Below are 22888 nucleotides of genomic sequence, written 5' to 3' on the forward strand. Positions count from 1 at the left end.
TAACAGGAGGTACCAGTCTGCTGTAAATTGCACCCCATACGAGATGCTTCACAAAAGAAAGCCATGTGTAAAGCATTTTAAAATTTTTGGGTCTGAGGTTTGGGTGCACACCTCGCAGGGTGACAAACTGAGTAAGCGTGGAGAACATGGTGTTTTCCTAGGATATGAGAAAGGGTCTTATTGTGTTCTGATCACAGACACGAAAACCATAAGGCTGACCAGGAGTATTGACAACAATCCAAAATGGGACAGGATTGGTGTTTTTCAGTATCATCCCGTTTGTGATGATGGTGCAAAAGGGGCAAAGACATTTAAGAGGGAGACAAGTGCTGTTGCAGCTGATGATAATCCTGATGCCGATGTAGATTCAGGTGGTGGCACAGATTATCAGAGCCCAAAAACCTCAGGAGAGTCTGACGCAGACTCAGACTTAGCAGCTTCATAAACTTTAGCTCCCCATTCTCCCAAAGAGGAGGAAGCACCAGAACAAGAGGATCAAAGAGTTTTGCGCAGATCCGAAAGAACAACCAAGGGTGTACCCCCGAAAAGGTTTTCTGAAGAATTTTCAAAGGCTGCGGTCACAAGCAACTCTGGTACAGTTTTTAAACCTAGCATGAAGTGTGCTGAGAGTAATAGTACAAAACGCTTTATTTATTTCCTTACCTGACCTAAAGTGGTTGATGTATAATATGTTTAAAGGATCAGGATTGAAGGAACAAGCGTTTAAGTACTGAAAGTGGTTTGTTCAAATCTGCCCAATTAGTAATGTAAATTTGCATCTGAGAGGAAGAAACGTGTATGAAGATTTTTTTAGAAGCTGCTTATTCATTTGTGTAATCACAATGTGTATTTTGTGTGTACTACAGATTGAGGTTTATGATTTAACTCTTTCCTGATAGACACAGAGTGATTGCAGTAACTGTTTAATGATGTGTTAAAGTGTCTTAGATAAAGGGGGAGAGAGGTACCTGCAAATGTGTTAACCAAGGTTGTAAGCAGAGAACAACTTTTGGAGTGTGTGTGTAAATTGCAGTTATGTTAAAGATTCTTGAAATGGTCGGATGAAATGGGGGAGGATGAGGAGATTTCACCCCTCCCATATCCAAGAATCTCCTGAGGAGTCTGCTGATTCTCCAGAGAGGAGGAGGCGTGTTCTGCTCTCTACTTATTCTGCTCCAGCACCAAGTCAGCAAGTCAGTCAGTGTCGGAGAGAGAGACTGAGTGTTAGAGATCGTGTGTAGAGATAAGGTTGCTGCTAAGAGCAGCTGCAGACACTCAGTGCAGTGCAGCATTCATTTATGCTTAGACCTATTAAGCTCTGTATATAGTTTGTATAGTTGTAGATAGAATAAAGAAGATATTCTACAGAGCTGCTCTCCGAGTTGTTTATATACTCTGCTAGACTCTGCTGTACTCTGCTGTGCGACGACTGTCCTTTTGTTGGAGTGAATCCGGTGCTCACAACTCTAAGCTGTGAGTCCACAGCACTTTGACCTGTTCCTGTGCAGAAGGTGGTCTCTGGAAGTGCTACCCAGCTCGCCTAGCCCAGTCGGAGCTGAAGTGGATGAGTCCAGTTGGTGGCACTGGCTCAAGGGCGATGCTGACAAGAACAGTCTACTGTAAGTGAACAATGGCTACAAAGACTGAGATTTGAAATTATTATTTATTATTTAAATTTGTATACTGCCCTATACCCACAGGTCTCAGGGCGGTCCACAGGATAAAATCGCAATATAAAAACACAGCATCAGTGGCGTAGCATTGGGGGTGCAGGGGGGGGCCCGTCCGCACCGGGCGCAACATCTGGGGGGGGGCGTGCTTGCACTCACGGCTCTCTGCCCCTACCTGGCTCGCTCACTCTCTCTCACTGCAGTGCTGGCTGTGCGAATCCGATCCGAGCCGCTGGGTCGCCGCCCACTGTGGAGGGGGTGGGTGCCAGGCGAGCAGTGCGGAGGGAGAGCGAGGGACTATCTGGGGGAGGGACAGTGCAGCGGCCACCCAGCGCAGCGCTGAGCACGGGAGAGAACCACACCAGACCAGCCCAGGCAGCAGCAAGAAGAAGCTGGCAGCGGCGGCAGGTTAGGGGTTAGGGGGCGCAAATTACTTGCCTTGCCCCGGGTTAGGGGGCACAAATTACTTGCCTTGCCCCGGGTTAGGGGGCGCAAATTACTTGCCTTGCTCTGGGTGCTGACAACCCACGCTACGCCGCTGCACAGCATACATTTGCCATTGAAACATCATATAATTATTCCCACGTGGTTGATTGACAAATGCCAAATTTTAAAAATTGATCGATTTGGTTGAATTTTTTTTAATTTGGAGATCCTTTTTCTCTTCCTCTGCCCTACAAAATGATTGAAGATTCTTGTTTTCCCAACAGTTGGAAGTTACAAGGCTTGCTTCCACAACACACACACACCAAAGGTCACATTTACATGATGCATACCCTGCCCTTGGGCAAATGAAAGGAGGCACAGTATAGCTTTATAGATTGTATAGCCATTTCCCAAAGTTCAGGTCAATTTCAGCAATGGAAACAGCAGGCACCAACCAACTGCTAACATAGCAGCACCTATTCTCAGGAGCACAGGCCACCCAGGCACAGCATAATCACATAATCTCATAATGTTCTCGATTTAAATTGCAAGCGTAAGATCATTTTCAGGGACAAAGGAGCTTACCTCAAATGCATTTGTGTTTTGCAAACTAAGTAAATGTGCATTGTGTACCAAATATTACCAATCCCCATCACTAGTCAACTGTCAAATACAAATTAATGCTGCATGTCATCTATGAAATGCTGCCATATATACTGTATAATATGCAGCATTGTATATCACCTATCATGTATCAGCTGTCAGGCGTAAAATATTGAATTATTTTTCATTTTGGTTGGATTGTTTCCGTTGTGTTGAAGCACGTATTCAGCATATAGTATCAATAAAATAAAATACCGAAATCAAATCAAATGCAGATATCAAATATTCAAAAGAAGGTCAGAACAACAACAAAACTCTCATGGCACCCCCAAAAATCTGATACATCAATTGTGGCATAGCTCTTTGTATTCTGCTGTTGTGAACCACCTTGGGATCTTCAGATGAAGGGCAATATACAAATTTATTTAATAATCACAATCATAGTCCCTTTGGTTTAGAACACATTTTATTTCATTTTGTAATACCCTCAGCAAGTGAGGTCAGAGGACACAACCCTGATTGTTTCCCCTCTGTAGTCCTTTTTGGAAACTGTAAATCTCTGTAAATGTTATTCTGGCCCTGTGTCACCATCCCCAACCCTCTCAATGGGTTGAAGTGATGCCATCTGAAGTAGGGAGATTGGTCTATATGTATAGTCCAGGAGTGGACAGAAGGTAGATTGGTATCTGTCTGCAGATGTCTCAGTAACCTGCAGTAGATCAGCAAGGATTCCTGACTCCCAAATTAACAAGGGGAACAACAAAATGACTTGCCCATGTTGCTAAATTGCACTGGTGATGTGGGGTAGATGTGCATTGCTATTAGGGCTGTGCAGAAATCCCCATGATCTGCTACACACACACAATTCAGGACCCCTTTAGGTAGACCTGCTGAGAAAAGGCAAATGGCAGAGAAGCAGGAACCCAAATGGGGATAGGTTGGTGGGGTGCAGTTATTTTTAAGGTTCGTATTCACATGAAGTACTTTCCAGAAAATATTTCTACATCAGTGAAATCTGTTTCCACCCCGAGAGTTGAAAGTGATAGAGAATTTGATGGTATAGCTACACATACTAGTCATAGTTAGCTTATACGTTGACATGGAAAACTAAGTAAAAGGAGAAGAAAATATGTTGTGGGTGGCAGTCAACTAACTGTAATGTAACTCAGGGTAGACCCATTGAAATTAATAACCATGACTAACTTAGGTCCATTAATTTCAATAGCTCTACTCTGAGTAAAAGGTAGTTGAATACAAACTTCTGTGCTATCATGGATTGCAATCATTTCCAGTGAATGTCAAGCTCAGCAGGGAGTTGCAGTTTTAAAGTTTTGCTCACCTCACAAAGGCCATTTGCAGGGTCATCATAGTTCCCATGAGCGCTTGAGGGAGAGACATTCTCTTTTCATCCCTGTCTGTAACAGCAGTGGATTAAAGACTTTTCAAAGCTTCACTCAATAACAAGTTTTTTCTCCTTCCCTACCCTCGCACAAAAGAAATCCTAGCCCTTTCCAACAGCTGGGCATTTGTGTTTTAGACTATGAAATCAAAGGCTCACTGTTTAAAATGCTCTTGCCTTCTATTTATAGCAATAAGCTGCAACTTTGCCCACAGTAACTTGCTCGCGTCCCAATAATTTCAGTGGAGTTTCAACAGCCCAACAGTCCATCCATGGACATGTTTATTCAGATGTTATTCCCAATGAATTCAAAGGGATTTAACACCCAGTTCAACTGTTCCTACCAGGAATGGTAAACATGTGGTCCTGCAGGCATTGTTGGGCTGCAAATCCCATCAGCCACAGTCAGCATGGCCAAATGCCAGAGGTTTGGGGGACTATAGACCAGTAATATCTGGAAGGGCCACCGGTTCCCTACTTTGGGTTTATAGAATTGGTGTGGACTCCTGACTTCCATTTTCCAGCTTCCATCATGCAGTTTGGATTATCTTTGATGCAATGCACAGACTGAATCAGCAGGGTAAATGAAAACGCTGCATGGAAAGCTTGTAGATCCTTAAAAGAAACCAGGTAAAAGATGACGATTTGAGGCAGTTAGACATTTAAAACACTTGCTTAATAACTGAGAGTTGAAAAAGCAGGGCTGCTGCTGCTGCTGTGCCTTTTCCTTAATTTAAACTGACAGCCCACTTTCAAGTCACACCAGTGTATGAAATTGCTGGTCAGCACATCCCAGAGCTTTTCTTCATGGACTGAGCTTGACAAATTAGATTAGAAACTTTTATCAATATTAAGGCACAGTGGAACTACTTAACCCTTATGTACCCGGGGAAACAGAACACACACCTTTGTTAACAGGAACAAGTCCTTCCTTGCCTCAGGCTCATAACTCATACAGTCTTGGAATGCTACTACTACTACAAAATGGACTAGAATATAGAGTAACAGAATTCTCTCAGGCAGATGGATTGTCCTTTTAGGAGCCAATGATATATGATCCCTAGCCTGTGCTTCCAGGCATCTGTCTTCCCATAGGACACACAGGTCTTGCTTAAGCAGCTCCAGAGATGGTTGGGAGGAAGGCGCTATCTGAGGCCATTGTACATTATTCTTCTACAATAGCACCACCTCAGCTGAAGGATCTGGAACACAGACCAGGATGGAAGTATTTGATGAGATGCCGCTGGGTGTTAGTCGTGTTTTTTCTCCACATACTCCAGTAGGAGGTGATGCTAATGTAAAAGAACCATATGCAGTGCAATCTGAGCCAGACCAGGGACCACAGAGCTTCAGCTTCTGAAGCAACCATTAATGGGAAAAGAGACAGAGGCTCCTCCAAGTATTTCAAGAATACTGTTATACCAAAAGCAACCGCATTCACTTGAATCACTTATGCACCCACAGCTGAAAACTTTCTTGCTGACACAGAAATCCAGGTTCTAATTAAAACAGATTGCAAAAGAATGGATTTATTTAAAAACAAATATACCCTAATTGAAATCTGTATTTCAATTAGGAAATATTTGTTTTTTAAATAAATCAATTATTTTAGAACTGCTGTGATTTTTGTGCTATCTGATCCATGCTACAACAATTTTAAGGTTGGCCTTGTCTCAGTATAACTCCATAATCTGCAGCTGCTGGCATTGACATTTGCTTTGTGATGTAGACTTGTAGGGCAACCCACAAAACTGGTTAATCACCCCTTTATTTTCTTGGTTCTGGGTTACACTAAAAGAGAAAACATGAATTTCTCTTTGGACTTGGTTTAATATGCTTACCATTTTTTTCTCCATCCATGTGATTTCTCCTCCAGTCCTAGTCTTGGGATCCAGTGGGGTGTGTGTGTGTGTAAAATGTGAATCTCAATCTGCAATCACTCCATTAATGAACTCTGCTGCAAATTCTCAGAGCATGATGGTTCATGATCATTGTGATAACCCAGATCCTGTTCATCATCATCTCACACAACACATCTCTGCATTGTTCATTTGCATCTAGCTTCTATCAGTGGCCATATTTTGAGTTGAGCAAGTTCTGAAGACTGACATGGGCTGTACTTACTACTCGCTACACATGAAATAGGGAAGGGGCTCTTCAGTGCATTTTTCTGAAGCATGATGAGCAACAAAGGCAGGCCTAGCCCGAGACATTTTGGCACCTGAGGTGAACCACAAAATGGCACCCTGCCTCCCCACCAGGGAAGAAGGCGTAAGGAAGATCTACATCAGGAACAAGGGGGGTGGGTGGGGAGAATTACAATGGGATATGCTGCTACTGTGGAACGTGCCACCTGAGGTGGTCACCTCACCTTGCCTGAACAAATGTTTGGGTTGAGTTCTCCTCCTCTGCAATTCTGATAAGAAGAGACATTTTCTGTTTCTTGACCCCCCAACCCCCCCAACCTTAGTGTGTATTAGCAACAGAAGTTCTCTCATATTTCTTTTCCCTCTTTTCAATCCTGATTGCCATGTGGGTCAAAGCAGCTGAGCTGAATAATAACGGGGAGTTGTTAGGATCAGGTCAAACTCCCCCCCCCCCCAATTTTTTAAATTGATTTTCACAGAAATAAGAAACGCACCAACAAATAAACAGACAAACATAAATCATAACCTTATTGAAACTAATCTTAAAATTGTTATGTGACTTCCTTGTATCTCCCTAGTTGAATTTCAATGCAAATCATGTTAACGGTTTTCCAAATCAAGGTTCTTATAATCTTAACTTAATCACTTAACATCACTCTTTCTTCCCAATTCAGCATTAAACATAATAATTCATCTCATTACTTATTTAAATCCTAAGCCCAACTAGTAATTGCAATCTTTTTCCAATTAATTTAACTTAACATATTTAACCAAGTAGTCATTAAATTTCGTCCATTCTTCCTGATACTCCTCCTCATTCTGGTTGCGGACTCTTCCGGTCAGGTCGGCTAGCTCCAAAAAGTCCATCATCTTCATCTGCCATTTTTCCACAGTTGGTAGTTCTTGCGTTTTCCACTTCTTAGCTAGTAAGATTCGAGCAGCAGTTGTGGCATACAAAAATAATTTAACATCTTTCTTGGGCAATTCCAAACCTATTATTCCAAGAAGAAAGGCCTCTGGTTTCTTTATAAATGTATATTTCAACATTTTTTTCAATTCATTATGTCTTTCACCATGGGGCAGGTCCACCACATGTGATAAAAATTTCCTTCTTTTTCTTTACATTTCCAACATAGGTTATCACAATTATGATAAATCTTTGCTAGTTTCACAGGAGTCAAATACCATCTATACATCATTTTCATCATATTTTCCTTTGATGAAATTGTACATATTGTACATGCAGTGAACTTGACCCCTCTCTTCCACAATCTTTCCCAATCCTCAAAAATTATGTTATGTCCTACATCTCTTGCCCAATCTATCACCACTGATTTAACTTGTTCATCCTTTGTATGCCACTCCAAAAGTAACTTATACATTTTACACAGATTTTTAACAGGATCAGGTCAAACTTGGTTCCTTTCCCAGGCCTCCACTTGTTTATCCCTTGCCCACCAACAGGACAACAATAATCACTGTGTGTGTGTGAGAGAGAGAGAGAGAGAGAGAGAGCGAGCACATCTGACTTGCACATCTGCAAACTGGTGCCATCTCATCTTTAAGTCCCAATTACACAGTCCCTTCAACAGTATCTCATAGGCTTATTGAGCTTAGCATCTCATCACAATGGTAGAGTCTGAACGGTTCCAGTGGAATTCAGTCCTATCTGTCATCTGATAGGACTGCGCAGTGGTGAAGAGCTTTTCAAAGCAGACGAACAAAGAGCTACTTATGGTGAGCATACTGAAAAGACTCCATGTAAAGATCTGAGCCAATGAATTCATCAAAAGTCTTTTAAAGGTACAAAAGCATATATATATATAGTAATATGTTCACCTGGGAATTTCCTACGGCATGACACATATTAGTGGGGAAAGCCTATAACCAATACCACAGTTCGGTGAAAGGAAGATGAGAGAGAGAGAGTATATGGAAGGACTTTGTAAGATTAGGAGGTCTCATCTACAATATTGGAGCTATTAAGCTGTTCTGGCTCTTGCCCAAACACACAGAGGGGGTCTCATTTGTATGTAAGAAAAAGGCCTTTACTCAGGCTAGTAACGCTGCATATTTGGCAGTGGGCACAGCACTCAGGAGTCGTGACTGATTCTGAAGTTCTAGCCCTGCTCTAGAACAACTGACTTCAACTTCAAAACCAGACAGTGACATAGATGTCCCAATGAGTTTCCTTTCCACTGCCCCCCACTTTTTAAAGATGAGACAGGGTGCACTCACTCTGGCACAGGGACTTTTTCTGGAAAAAAGTGACAATTATTAAATCCATTTTTAAAATATATCTGCATCCTAATTTTATAAGTATTAATTCATACATATATTTATATTGTTACAGGCATTGCTGTATATATCTGCTTAGGAGCTGGTTCCTTTAAGAAACTTAGGGTGTATGATATGCAAGAACCGCTCATATTTTTCATGGAACCCTTAAAGACTTGATCTTCTCATTAAGATCAAGGAATGAAACAGGAATTAGGAAAGAAAAAAAAACCCTGTGTGGATAAACTCAGCAGCAAGATTTTCAGAAAATCCCATCCTTATTTATAAGACACTGTCAATCACCATAAGAAGAAGAGGCAATTCATCTATTGCTGTGATGAAAATTTCTCCTACATTTTTTTAAACCATAAGTTAATGAGAGTAGAAATTGCATTTGAAAGAAATAATATTTTGTTGAAAATCTCATGGGTATAATGCAGGGGTTTTCATGTGCTTGCTTTACTCTTGAAGCAGCCAATGTGTGTTTGTGTGTATTCCTTCCATTCATTCAACTGACCATCTCATAAGTGGTCTGCACTCTGGAGCCATCCTTGGTGCCTGTGCTTCAAGTAAGACCCATGTGAAAACATCCTAAAGTAACTCCTCCCTTGGGACCTTTTCAGATTAGGAAGCAAAGGCAGCTGGGGAGGCTGCAGATTGCTGGAGAAATGTTTACTGGAAACAGACAGACACAACCCACAATGACAAGGTATGCTCATACCCACACAGAAATTCTCAAGAAATTCTCAAGTGCCCTGAGAATGAGGTAGAAAAAAATAGAAGCCTCTTTTGCAGAAAAAGAAACAAATGTCAAGGAACTGGAGAACAGTATCCAGAACAACACTAAATTCACCACGCCAGGTATTACAGTTTTTCAAAGAAAGCTGTTTCATTCTTCGCAACTTGTACAACATGAAAATGCAGAACACAATGCTTTGGATGAACGGTGAGAGGATGCAAAGTGAGGCTTCATTATGAATTGATACTCAAGTACTTTCATCCTGGCACACCACCATATGGTCTAATAATTTATGACCAAAGCTGATGACTCATCATGTGCAGAAAGCCAATATTGTTTGTGTGATGCTTGTCCTTTTATTTCATTCTTTAAAAGAAAAACAAAAATCCCCACAATTATTTAATTACAAATCCTGGGACACCATCTAGCAGTCATTCAGTTTTTTTTCCAGAGCCTTGGTAATGGAACATACCACATTTCACTGATAGACAATATGTCTATAGCACAGACAGTTCTTTTATCAACACCTCAAAACATGCCCAGGAGCCCCTAAATCTACCAGCTTGATCTTGAAGTGGGACCCCCTTTGTGAAGAGGGCACATTATGAAGCTCTGATTCTAAAAGGGTCAGTTTAGGCCAGGGGTAGGCAATGCTACCTTCCAGATACTATGGATTACAGCTTCTATCACCCTTCACCATGCTGGCTGAGGATAATGGAAGCTGTAGTCTAAAGCTTATTCCTGCATCCTACCAGAAGTAGCAATATGGTCCTTATAAAGGGTTCAGGGAGAAGGCACAACTCAAGAATGCTCTGTTTACTTAAAGTGCTGTAAGAACAACCCAGAGCCAATGGCTGTTATAGGATCGTCTACATGGAAAATGTTAATGGCAAACATGCTTATTTTGGGTTTGTTTGGCTATATCAAATACTCTGTATAGCAAAGTGTCCACTTGACAACTACATACCCACCTACCCCATAGTAATGTGCTTCTCCCATTCAGCCTTTCTGCTATTTTAATATATAGGTAAATATAACAACAACAACTTTATTATTTATACTGGCCCATCTGGCTGGGTTTCCCCAGCCACTCTGGGCAGCTTCCAGCAAAATATGAAAGCATAATAAAACTTCAAACATTAAAAATTTCCCAATACAGGACTGCCTTCAGATGTCTTCTAAAAGTTATGTAGTTCTTTACAAATGTTTTGGTTCCTGGTGCCAGTAGTACCGTCTTACCAAACTGAGGCACTGTATAGAAGATGAGGTATTTGTTGAGTCAATTCACTTTGATGCTGCAGAACTTATACTACTTGGCACTTCAACAATCCAAGTAGAGACACTTCAACCAACTTATGAGACAGGCAGGAATTCTGTCATTCAAACAGATGGTTGGAACTGCAGGCAGCCAAGAGACCATGTTTGTTCATCAAGTGTGGGTGTTGACAGAATTTTCAAACCTCAAATCCAAATGGCTCTCAGGCCTGAGTGTCTCTCCTTAAAGGGGAAGGCACACAGTCAATATACTACTATGATATATTAACCCTTGGAACAGTTTATCTTCCATCCCTTCTGTTGGTAACAATGAAAAAAGAAAAGCGAACAATTTAAATTTCCTAGAGTAGTTGGTTTGGGGCTAATAATAAGTAGTAGCCTGAAACCCAAAGGGAGAAATTGGATCTTAAAAATGATCTATTAAAATGCAATCCCGTAGTGTCTACTCAGAAGTAAGTCCTATTGAGTTCAATGAGACTAACTCCCAGGTAAGCTGGTATAGAATTCATAGAATCATAGGCTTGTAGAGTTGGAAGGGGCTATGAGGATCATCCAGTTCAACACCCTGCAATGCAGAAATATTTCACCCAACATAGGGCCCAAACCTACTGACTGAACTATTGTAAACTGGCTAAGCAATAACAAGGCAGGGATGGAGAAGGAAGGTGAAAAATGAGCCTAATCCAAAGATCTAGCGACCTTGCTCAAGCAAGGCAGAAGGTGGTGGTGATGGATACACTCTGCCTTTTTGAAATGGTTCCTCTGTTAGCGTTAAACAACAACAAAAACCCAATTTCCCCTCCCAATGGTCTCATTAATTAGGGAGGGGCCTTGGCTCAGTGGTCGAGTAGCAGCTTTGCATGCAGGAGCTCTCAAAGTTCTGGGTTCAAGGCATATTCAGGAAAGAGCGTTGCTTGAAACCCTGCTGAGCTGCTGTCATTCAAAGTAGAAAATCCTGAGCTAGATGGAACATCGATCTGATTCAGTATAAGATCCTGTGATCCCAATGGGAGAAAAACTATGGGCTTCCTCTTCTCCCATTGCTTTCCCCCATGGAAAACAACTTTTTAGTGCTCAATCAGAACAAATGGCCATTTGGGTTCCCCCGAGATTGACATTTGTTCTGATCTATTGCAAACAAATTGGAAAAGAGTGGGGCATGTGGGAAATCACTCAGACCCATGCTTTCTAGGCATGGTACAAGTGAATGAGACCTAAGTACAGTATCAGGACACATCCTCATTTGAAGGGCATTCAAAGATAACGGATCCAATACCTCCCCCAATCCACCCCTGACAGAACCTAGACCACATTCCCTGCCCTTCCTGCATGGCAGGAGGGGGAAGGACAGCCATGGAGGTGAAATTTCCATGTGTGTGTGTTGTGCCTATTAAGTGGCAGGAAGAAAACACTGATTTCCCTTCTCTCTCTGTGATGTCCAAATGTTCCTTTCCCTTCACAAATGGGTAGCTTTTTCAGCTTACTGGCTCATTATTCTAGGTCTCTATCAAGATGTACTTGGCAATGACTTTAGATATGGAAGGAGGTGATCTTTATGAAAAGGCACTCCTGGCTTCCATTTCCTGCCTACCAAATTTGCTCAAGAAACCAGCAGATGCTTCCGCATTTCATAAAAAGGAAGAACTTCATGGGATGTTTTCCTTCCCTCTAGGAACTGATCCAAAAGTCTGGCATTTCACTCCACAAGAGCATAACACAAAGTGGGAACTTTCTCTGAAGCACCTCAACTGGAACCGCCATATTGTCTGGGGATCTTCCAAGGCAATTGTCTTTCTCCTCCTCCGGTGAATGTTCCAAGGAGAGGTACACAGGCTGCAATTTTGACATGAAAAAGGAGTATCTTCCACACAGATTATCATCAAGCGTGCATGAGATGCTCATTTGAAATTCTCCTCTAATTGTAAAGGCCCCCTTGAGGAGAACAAATAAGCCCCGCCATGTCTCCTAATCTTGCTGCACTGGTTGTAGAGTGCAGTGTTCGCTCCTAATGATGACACAAAAGCTGCTGTAAGCTTTCCTTTTGTGTCTCTCCTGCATAAATCAGCTGTTATTCAGTGATTCAGTCCTAACGGGGGAGAATCATTTTTGTGCTTTTCATTCTTTCCTCCCAGAGGGCAACAGATGTAATAACTTATTCCCTGTCTAGCACATTAGGGCTTGAAAAATTAATGCGGCGCTGCTGTGTTCTCTGCTTTTCCGCTATACTTAGAATTTAGGGTGAAAATATATTAAGTAATAAAAAGCTTATTTTAAAATTGTTAATGCACTTGTCTGTTTTAATGCCTCCATGAATTCCCCCCCACCTTTCGTTCTGTGAAACAAGGATTTTAGTAGCTAATCTTCAAGAACTTCTTTTTTTCATTTGCTCCTGGTGCCTGCCGGTTGTTCTGCAAACAGACCAATAATGAAGAGTCAAGAGACAGGATGGGTTGAACTAGGGCCTCAGTTATTACTGCAAATATCTTCCGGAGGTGGGTGAATAAAGAGCGCAGGTAGTTGGTCTTGGTTAACTACCATATTTTTTGCTCTATAAGACTCACTTTTCCCTCCTAAAAAGTAAGGGGAAATGTGTGTGCGTCTTATGGAGCGAATGCAGGCTGCGCAGCTATCCCAGAAGCCAGAACAGCAAGAGGGATCACTGCTTTCGCTGTGCAGCGATCCCTCTTGCTGTTCTGGCTTCTGGGATTCAGAATATTTTTTTTCTTGTTTTCCTTCTCCAAAAACTAGGTGCGTCTTAGGGTCTGGTGCATCTTATAGAGCGAAAAATATGGTAACTTGGGGAAGCCAAAACCCTGCCCGGGTCAAAGAGCGTGAAAAGTCCTAACTCCATTAGCTGGACTACACCATTACCTTGAATACTGAAGCTTTCTACCCCTTCTGGGCAAGGTTATCCTCAAGGATGCTAGAAATCAAGTGTGGTGAACCTTTGCCTCTCCTGATGTTGCTAAACTACAATACCCATCAGACCCAGCAAGCTGAGATGATGAAAGGTGTAGCTCAGCAACACCTGTAGGGCCAATGGTTCACCACATCTGCTCTATATCCTAGCTCACATTCCCACACACTGAGTAGCCCTAAAATGTTCAAAAGTGCTTAAGGGTTTATTAATGAGATTGGGCGGTATGATTCTACTTTGAGGCTGTCTTTTAGTGGTTTTGGGATGGAGACTATTTTGGAGTGGGTCCAGGTTTTGGGGATGGGGCCCCCTTTTATGATGTCGTTGAATAGGCGGGTCATGTAGGGCATCAAGGGTTCTTTGAATTTCTTATAGAATTCTGCTGTGAAGCCGTCTGGGCCTGGGGCTTTGTGTGGTTTCAGGTTTTTGAGGACCGCATCTATTTCCTCTGGGGTGATAGGGCTGTCCATGAATTCCTGTTCCTCATCAGTTAGGGTAGGCATGGTCAGTCCTGCTAGAAATGTTCTGATTTCCTTCTCTGGTGGGTTATGGGAGGTGTATAGGTTGGAGTAGAATTCTGCAAATTCTGAGGTTATTTCTTCGGGGGAGAATGTTATGTTGCCGTCTTTTTTGGTGATGCAGTGTATTCTTGTTTTGAGTGCTTTTTTCCTACATCGAATAAGCCCCAAATACCTGCACCTCCCCACCTCAGAAGGAGGATGGGGAATCCCCAACATAGAAGCATATTACAATGCCAACCAAATACGCCACATAATCCCATATATACTAGAAGATGAGACAAAACAATGGGTACACCTAGAGAGGGACACAATTGAAAACACCTGCACCACAACATACTCACTCCTCCCAAACAAACTAAAGAAAATTCCCACAACACTTAACAGGTACACACAGACCATGCTCAAAGCATGGAAAACACAAATAGGCAAACTATCCCCAACGCCATCCCCACTAATCCCCCTGGCGTACCACCCATTATTCCACCATGCAGCACAAAACCTCAAGATAAAAACCTGGTGAACCAAAGGCTTATATCGCCTAATAGACTTTTATAAAAATAACAAACCCTTGTCAACACAAGAAATACAAGACAAACTAGAAGACACCCAAATGCCCTGGTTAACACAACACCAACTACATGCCCTCTTAAACAACCCAACGGTAAAATCAGCAGCAACTAGGCCCCTGACAACCTTCGAAAACCTCCTCCTAACAACAAAGGGAAACGGTAAAGGGACGGTATCCGCAATATACAAAATACTACTCCAAAATCCCGCAAATCCCCTAGACGCAATCAAAAAACAATGGGAGAATGACATAGGCTATGAGATTAACCCCACTCAATGGACCAGAATGTGGTCTAAACCCCCCTTTAAATCCATATCAACGAAAAGAAAAGAACTCACACTGAAACTCACCTACAGGTGGTACCTAACACCAAGGAAACTAGCGCTAATACACCCAGGAACCTCACCAAAATGCTGGAGAGGGTGCACCTCCACAGGCACATACCTCCACATGTGGTGGGAGTGTCCCAAAATCCAACTATTCTGGACAACAGCCATACAAGAAATATGTAAAATAACTAAGCAAGTAATAGACATCACCCCAGAATTGGCCCTACTAAACATCTTCCAAGACAACAATGCCCATTTACACCACAAAGAACTCATAACCCACCAGCTCTCAGTAGCCAGAAACACCATAACCAGACACTGGAGAGACCTGTCAGGAGTAAGCATGGACCAATGGTACCAAATAGTATGGGAAACAGCCCTACTAGAAAAATTAACTAATAAACTGAAACTGACACTGGGACAAACAGAAGAAGACGCCTTCACCCCGGTATGGCTCCCCTTTATCACATACACAGCCCAACAGGACAATGACAATAATCCACCAACAGCATACAAATCAATATAGCTAACCTGACCCAAAACACCCACCCACCTCACTCACACACAAAAACAAAGATCACCACAGCCAATCACAAGCAAACAATCACACCCTAGGCCAACCCCAACCTCTCTCACCACCAAAGGAACACAAGTGAACAATACAAGCAACGCTGACACCAAACTCTACATACATTAAACATAATAGAAACACCGCCACCCCACCCCACCCCCATCCATCTTCCCTCTCTCCACCCCCCTTTCTTTTTTCTTTTTTTTCCCTTCTCCCCCTAATGCCTCAACAAATGAAACGGATTTGTAAAAATGTTACATAAAAAAAAAATACGAGGCACTACACTTCTGTAAAACAAGAAAATCCTTAATAAAATTTTTTTTTTTTAAAGTGCTTAAGGGTGCTTACATGTTCTCATTCTTCCCACCCAATTAAAATTTCTGCACCCCCCTGTCCATATGCGACCAGTTAAACTATTGAAATACACCAACTCCTAGCGTCTTGATGTCCAGCAGAGGCTGGCTGAAGCCTGGCATTGGCGTAAACATCCCACTGCCACGCCTCAACATGTGCATCTTGTCCCTGCCCTAGCAACCAGAAAACTGCACTCTCTTGTATCAGAAGAACCACCCCCTTGTTTGTGAACCACAAAAATCCACCACTAAAATCCTGCTCAGATCCCTCCTTCATCAGATGCATGGCACAAGAGATAAGACGTTTTCCACTCAGAATATGGAACATCTCTTGAAGGTTGCCCACCTGGCTCTATTATAGGATTCTGCAAATTCTTTTTTAAAAAATCCAGTGAGCTTTCATCGCCTTTTCTTCTGAAAACATCTGCTGCTGCTGTGCGTTAAGCGTAGGCAGTGATTATTATGCTGATTTTTAAGGTTAATTTTGACAGGTGATTTATTGACTTACTAGTTAAGAAATCTCTGCATTTTTATAATACTATTGTTAGGCAGCCTTCATTATCTGAGGATGGAAAGTGTGAGAAATAAATGAAGAAGCAGCCTTACTGTCAATTGACAATAATCTTCCAAGGGTTTGAGTTAATTTTGCATTGGAAGTGAATTGGTGAGAGTTGATTTTCAAACCTGCATATTCCTGGCTCCTAGCCCGTATTCCCATCTACAAGGATGAGACGATATGGTAGAGCTTTTCCAATGATTGTTATGTCCCTAGTGAATGCTGGGCTTTAAGTGTAGAAACAGTGTGTGGGGAAAAATCTTTCCCTAATATGGGATTAAGGGGAAATCGCTATTCCACACGCCCTAATGCTGGGAAGAGATGCTATCCTTTCATGATGGTGGATAGAGGGAAATATATTTGCATTCTGCAGGAAGGATGAAGGTAATAACTTACTCTGCTGCTTCCCATTGATCCCTGTAGTTTTGTTTAGTGATGTGTGGAAATCATGAATTGCAGATTTGCTATCCTACTTGCAACAAGTGGTACATAGCAGCTGCCTGGTGGAGTGTACAAACTCTTGTGATCTGTTCACTAAAGGTATGGACAAATATGGTTTCTAATGATTGTGGCAAAACTAATGAATAAAATACAATTGAGCCAGAGACAAATTGAGAGGCAATTCTAAAAGCTTTGGCAAAGTTTTATTTTTTATATAAATGATGCTAATAATATTCAGACTGTGCTGGCAAGATATGGCAGCATATGAAATGTTTGATGCCTGCCAACTAACACTGGTGATTAATGACAAAACTTTGTATTGTGGACCTCCTGAAAAAAATCTTTAAAATAACAAAAATGAAAAAGTTTTAATTTATGGCAGTAGTATATTGTTTCCCTTGCAGGGTAGCCATTGATAGTTCTCTCTCTCTCTCTCTCTCTCTCTCTCTCTCTCTCTCTCTCTCTCTCTCTCTTTCTTATTACTTTCTTTTGGTTACAAATATGTTTATGCTCTTATATGTTCATGGATTTTTCTTTTTTCTTTTTTTAAAAGATGGAAACATAAAAAGCAGTAGAAAACAATTACTTGGAACAGGCTGAAATAAATTAAGTTTTTGCATAATTTGACTACTACTGTGATGGGGGGAAACAGCATATCATTAAACATGCAAATTTCAGAACAAACATTAAAAACTGAGAGGTGGTGTTAGCAAAATATGTATGTGATATTTTATATTCCTCCACTAATGATTTCAGCGACATGAACAAAAATCTAATTAGTGCTGTTTATATCAATCTTTTATTCAAGAGCTCTTTATACTATGGGTCAAGGCTTTATTTGGAACAAGGATGTCTGATGGACCAGGATTCTGGTTTAGACAGATGTACCAATAATCCAAATGCCCAACTATCAAACTGTTTTGAACATGGTACATATTGCCCCAGTGTGTCTGCTTGGAAAAGGCAGGAAATGCTGTTGTGAAACTTTGGATGAAAACAACCAGCTACTTCGACAACTGCTACTGTCCTTAATAGAGACATTTGGAAATTGATGTCATTGCAGATAGTATGAAGGGCCCATTTCATATGCTTAATGAGTGGCACTCCAGTTCCCATTGTGGAGAAACAGGCAGCCATCCTCTGCCATCATGTACATAATATAATAAGAAACCAACAACAAATTATGAATGGCATGGACTCCCACCACCAACGCTTGCTATTTCTCATGGGGCAAATCTGCTCAGGTCTCCACAAGTGCTCACATCGCAGATTATGGTTGATCTGCTACCTAAGCAGATCTTCCAGTGCAGGAGTTTCCATGTTTGCAATGTAACTTCTCCTCCTTCCTCTCTCTTTGCGCTCCAGCATCCCAAATCTGCTCTGAAGCACTGGGGGGGAACCCAGAACAGATTTAGGTGTGCAAAGAGAGGATAGGTTCATTTGAACAAGTGGATACCTCCCTACTGATGAGAGGGCATGTGCCTCTACCACAGGAATTTGAAGACTGCCTGTTAAGTTCATGAAGTGGACCATATATGATCATCTAGACTGTATGATCATCTAGGCTGAAAAATGACTCCACACTTCTATGGCTCCATTTGTGTCCTACAGAAGAATGGACATTTCAAACAACTTTAAGGGGGTGGGGTAAAGATTCCCACCATAATCAATATGAGGTGGCAAATGGCCGATCAGTCTTTCCTTTAGCTTCAAAGAGCAGCAGAGCTGCAATCAGAAGAAAAAGCGGCACAACATGGTTCTTCACTGAGAATGGCCCAATAGGGATGGTGTTACAGTGGTGCCCCACAAGACGAATGCCTCGCAAGACGAAAAACTCGCTAGACGAAAGGGTTTTGCGGTTTTTGAGCTGCTTCGCAAGATGAATTTCCCTATGGGCTTGCTTCGCAAGACGAAAATGTCTTGCAAGTTTGTTTCCTTTTTCTTAACACCGTTAATACAGTTGCGACTTGACTTCGAGGAGCAACTCATAGAATGCGGTGTGGTAGCCTTTCTTGAGGTTTTTGGTGATTTTTGAAGCTTTTCCAAAACTTTTCCGACACCGTGCTTCGCAAGACAAAAAATTCGCTAGACGAAAAAACTCGCGGAATGAATTAATTTCGTCTTGCGAGGCACCACTGTACTTCATGACATAGCAACTCTGTTCAAATTAGGGTGACACGAAGAGCACTGGGATGCATAAGAGGGAGTTTTCAGTGGTGATGCCTAGAGTATGGAATGTCTTTCCCAATGAGACTTTGCAATATGATTCTTACTGTCTCTTAGGCATCAGGGAAAAACATTTTCATTCATATCGGCTTTTAAAGTGTGATGCATCTGTGCAGTGCTTTCCCCCCTAAAAAAATGTATAGGGGTACTCTCATTTTACTACTCATATTGAAATACTGCCCCTCAATGAGGCCAAACTTAGATTCACAAAATGTTTAGGGGTATGTGTACACCTGTGCCCCCCCAGAAAAAAAGCACTTCATATGTGAACCTTTTTCTGCCTTTTAAAAATTTCTGTCTTCTTATGGTCTTATTGGGATCGATTTTTTTAAAAAAAATTGTTGGATTCAACTTTTGATGAATGATGGTATATAAATAAATGAGACAAGAATGTCATTTGATCTGTTCGATGCCAAAAATTAAAAATACTTCAACATTACATAAAACATGGCATTCCAGTAGCATATTTTGGCACTGGTGGGAGGAGAAATATATGGGTGTAAATGTTTAGGATCTGTGCGCCGTCTGGCGTTCCTTCTCAGATCAATGTGAGAAGCAAGAAAGACTACTGGAATGAAACCAGTAATGTTGCCATTCCAAGCTGTATTACTTTACAACGTAACTACAGGCAATTGCTTTGTAGAGCACTTGAGATGGACTTCTCCACCACACAGCAGAAACACGTAATATTTGCATTGTGTATGCCACTTGAAAGTAAATGTAGTTTTCTCTCCTTTAATTCATACATACAGATATATGGACATAAATATATAACAGGGACCTGGTTACTTAAGCCGACAAAATTAAACGAAACAGGAAAGTAAGCCATAGAGACAAAAACAAAACAAAAAACAACCCAGCACATTTGACTCTTCCTGCTGTTCTTCTGGGGATTGCAATCCAACCAACTTGTTGTTGCAAAAATGTGCTTTTGTATATAGAGCATTCAGAAATCATTTACTTAGCCTTGCACTTTCCATGCGAATGCTATGAATCACTATTTTCATTTGGAGAAGGTTATTACAGGAGTGATTTAACCAGAGAAACCCTTCCGTGTGGCCCAGAGGAGTGAAAGGTTAATGGCATAATGAATTCCTATAAAACAAATACTAGACTTTTACCATCCTTCAGTCAGCAGGTGGTAAATTAGCAGGTAATAAAGTGCCCATGTAATCTGCATCCACATGCCAATAAATAATATTCAGAGGCTAGTTTTACCTGCTGCAGTTTGATGGCACATTATTGCATGTGTTTGGCCTCTCTGATAAAGGAGGAAAGGTATGGTGAATGAACTGGTGGCAATATTGCAGGAGCTTGGCATCTACCACTGATGTTTGCCTGATACTACTAGATAGGCATATCTGGAATATCAGAGCAACATTCATAAATTTAATCAACATATGATTTCTGCAGGTGGCAAATACATATCCTCCCAGTCCCTTTAAACCCATGACATTTACTTTGCTATCATATTACCACTGTCGGTATTTCATTCTTGTAATGGAATGGCTGCGGGTGGGGAGGGCATTCAGTTAATATGCAACAGAGATCTCTGGATGAAGAAAATGAAAATAACAGGCCACCCATTGCTTTGTAAGTTAAACATGTCATTGAGCCATTCTGATAAGCAGGAGTGTTAATTATTGATTGAATCGGCAAGAGGTAAATAAAAGGAACGTATGTTGATTCTACCTAGCAATACGAAGAAATGCTCTATTGAAACGTGATGACATTAAGCAAATACCAATCAACATTAAAATAAATCCTCTCCATTGACTTTCTTTTTCAATCTGGAAGAAGAAAAAATCCTGCCAACTTTGAACCATAAGAGGATTTCTTACAATGAGTCACTTCATGAGCTCATCACACTTAGAACGGCATGCAGTAGTTGGCGTCAACTGTCTAGGGAAGGCTTACCCAATTTGGTTCCCTCCAGATGTGCTGTACCACAACTCCTCGCCATGGCCAATGATCAGCAGTGATGGGTGTTGTGGTCCAGAACATCTGGAAGGCACTGTGTTGGGGAAAGGTGTTGCTGTTTAGTCATTTAGTCGTGTCCGACTCTTCGTGACCCCATGGACCAGAGCACGCCAGGCACTCCTGTCTTCCACTGCCTCCCGCAGTTTGGTCAAACTCATGCCGGTAGCTTCGAGAATGCTATCCAACCATCTCGTCCTCTGTTGTCCCCTTCTCCTTGTGCCCTCCATCTTTCCCAACATCAGGTTCTTTTCCAGGGAGTCTTCTCTTCTCATGAGGTGGCCAAAGTATTGGAGCCTCAGCTTCACAATCTGTCCTTCCAGTGAGCACTCAGGGCTGATTTCCTTCAGAATGGATAGGTTTGATCTTCTTGCAGTCCATGGGACTCTCAAGAGTCTCCTCCAGCACCATAATTCAGAAGCATCAATTCTTCGGCAATCAGCCTTCTTTATGGTCCAGCTCTCACTTCCATACATCACTACTGGGAAAACCATAGCTTTAACTATACGGGGAAAGGTACTATAGAGTTTTACACACACACACACACAGAGAGAGAGAGAGAGAGAGAGAGAGAGAGAGAGAGATTGGTACCTGGGACCTTCTGCATAGAGAAAGGTTTTAGATCAGGGTGGAAGGTCCAAGGGTCAACCCCTAGCATCTCCATAGGAGACTAGGAACTCTGCCTGAAACTCTGGAAAGCCACTGCTGGTCAGGTTAGTGAACTAGATGAACTTCTGGTTTGACTCAGAATAAGACAGCTTCCTGCCTTCCAGAGGATATGCTCTACCACTGAACTTCACCTTATTAAAACATTAATTCAAGTGAACAAGAACGTACAGAGCAGTGCCAAGCATTCTAATTTTGCAATTCTCTCCAGCAGCACATCCTTTGCAGCCCAACATATTACCCAAAAAGTACTACGCTTGCCAAGATTTCATGTTGTTTCAGTGCTATGCAGTCTCACCCCGCCCCCTGGACTTCAGCTTTTCTTCTGGCACGCCTTAGTTGACCCACATTGCTGTTGGCTATGATGACCTATGTGCTTTTCTCTACAAGCATCCAGATGCCATGTAAACATTGGGGAAGGGACAAAGCTCAGCAGAGAGCACATGCTTTGCATGGAAAAACTCCCTGTCTGAAATCCTGAGAAGCCACTGCCAGGCAGCATTGATGGTAGTGAGCTAAATGGACCAATAGGCACAGTCCTATGCCATCAAAGGTGGCATTTTGATGTCATCATATGGGTCACAACCACATATGACAGCATTAAACACCCATGAGAACATATGATGCCCAGGGCCATGGGGGTAAAAAAAGGAGGAAAACAGCACCAAGAAGGACAGGGGGATAATGCAGACTAATCATGAGTGTTATGAGCTAGGCTTTGTTTAGTTGTTTAGTCGTGTCCGACTCTTCGTGACCCCATGAACCAGAGCACGCCAAGCACTCCTGTCTTCCACTGCCACAGACTCATGTTTGTAGCTTCGAGGACACCGTCCAGCCATCTCGTCCTTTGTCGTCCCCTTCTCCTTGTGCCTTCAATCTTTCCCAACATCAGGGTCTTTTCCAGGGAGTCTTCTCTTCTCATGAGGTGGCCAAAGTATTGGAGACTCAACTTCACGATCTGTCCTTCCAGTGAGCACTCAGGGCTGATTTCCTTCAGAATGGATACATTTGATCTTTTTGCAGTCCATGGGACTCTCAAGAGTCTCCTCCAGCACCATAATTCAAAAGCATCAATTCTTCGGCGATCAGCCTTCTTTATGGTTCAGCTCTCACTTCCATACATCACTAGAGCTAGGCTTAGGGAGATCAAATCTTCACTCATCTATGAAGCTCACTGAGTGAGCATGGGCAAGTTGTTATTTCTCAGTCAAACTCAATGCATGGGTC

The 22888-nt window shown here is 42.0% G+C and overlaps 1 protein-coding gene and 1 long non-coding RNA gene across 2 annotated transcripts in view; one reads left to right on the forward strand and one right to left on the reverse strand.

Moving 5' to 3' along the window:
* LOC308458828 overlaps positions 1 to 12750 on the forward strand; it is a 33352-nt gene extending 20602 nt beyond the window's left edge. Inside the window, exon 3 of the long non-coding RNA XR_013977708.1 lies at positions 12209 to 12750. This is a non-coding gene — a long non-coding RNA (uncharacterized lncRNA). The remainder of the gene's footprint in view (positions 1 to 12208) is intronic.
* Positions 12751 to 16210: 3460 nt separating this feature from the next.
* ZNF804A (zinc finger protein 804A) overlaps positions 16211 to 22888 on the reverse strand; it is a 260558-nt gene continuing 253880 nt past the window's right edge. The window contains exon 5 of the transcript XR_013991148.1: positions 16211 to 16222. The gene's annotated coding sequence lies outside the window, so the exon portion shown is untranslated. The remainder of the gene's footprint in view (positions 16223 to 22888) is intronic.

This window comes from Podarcis pityusensis (assembly GCF_964106645.2).
Source record: "Podarcis pityusensis genome assembly, chromosome: 1".
Taxonomy (NCBI): Eukaryota; Metazoa; Chordata; class Lepidosauria; order Squamata; family Lacertidae; genus Podarcis; species Podarcis pityusensis.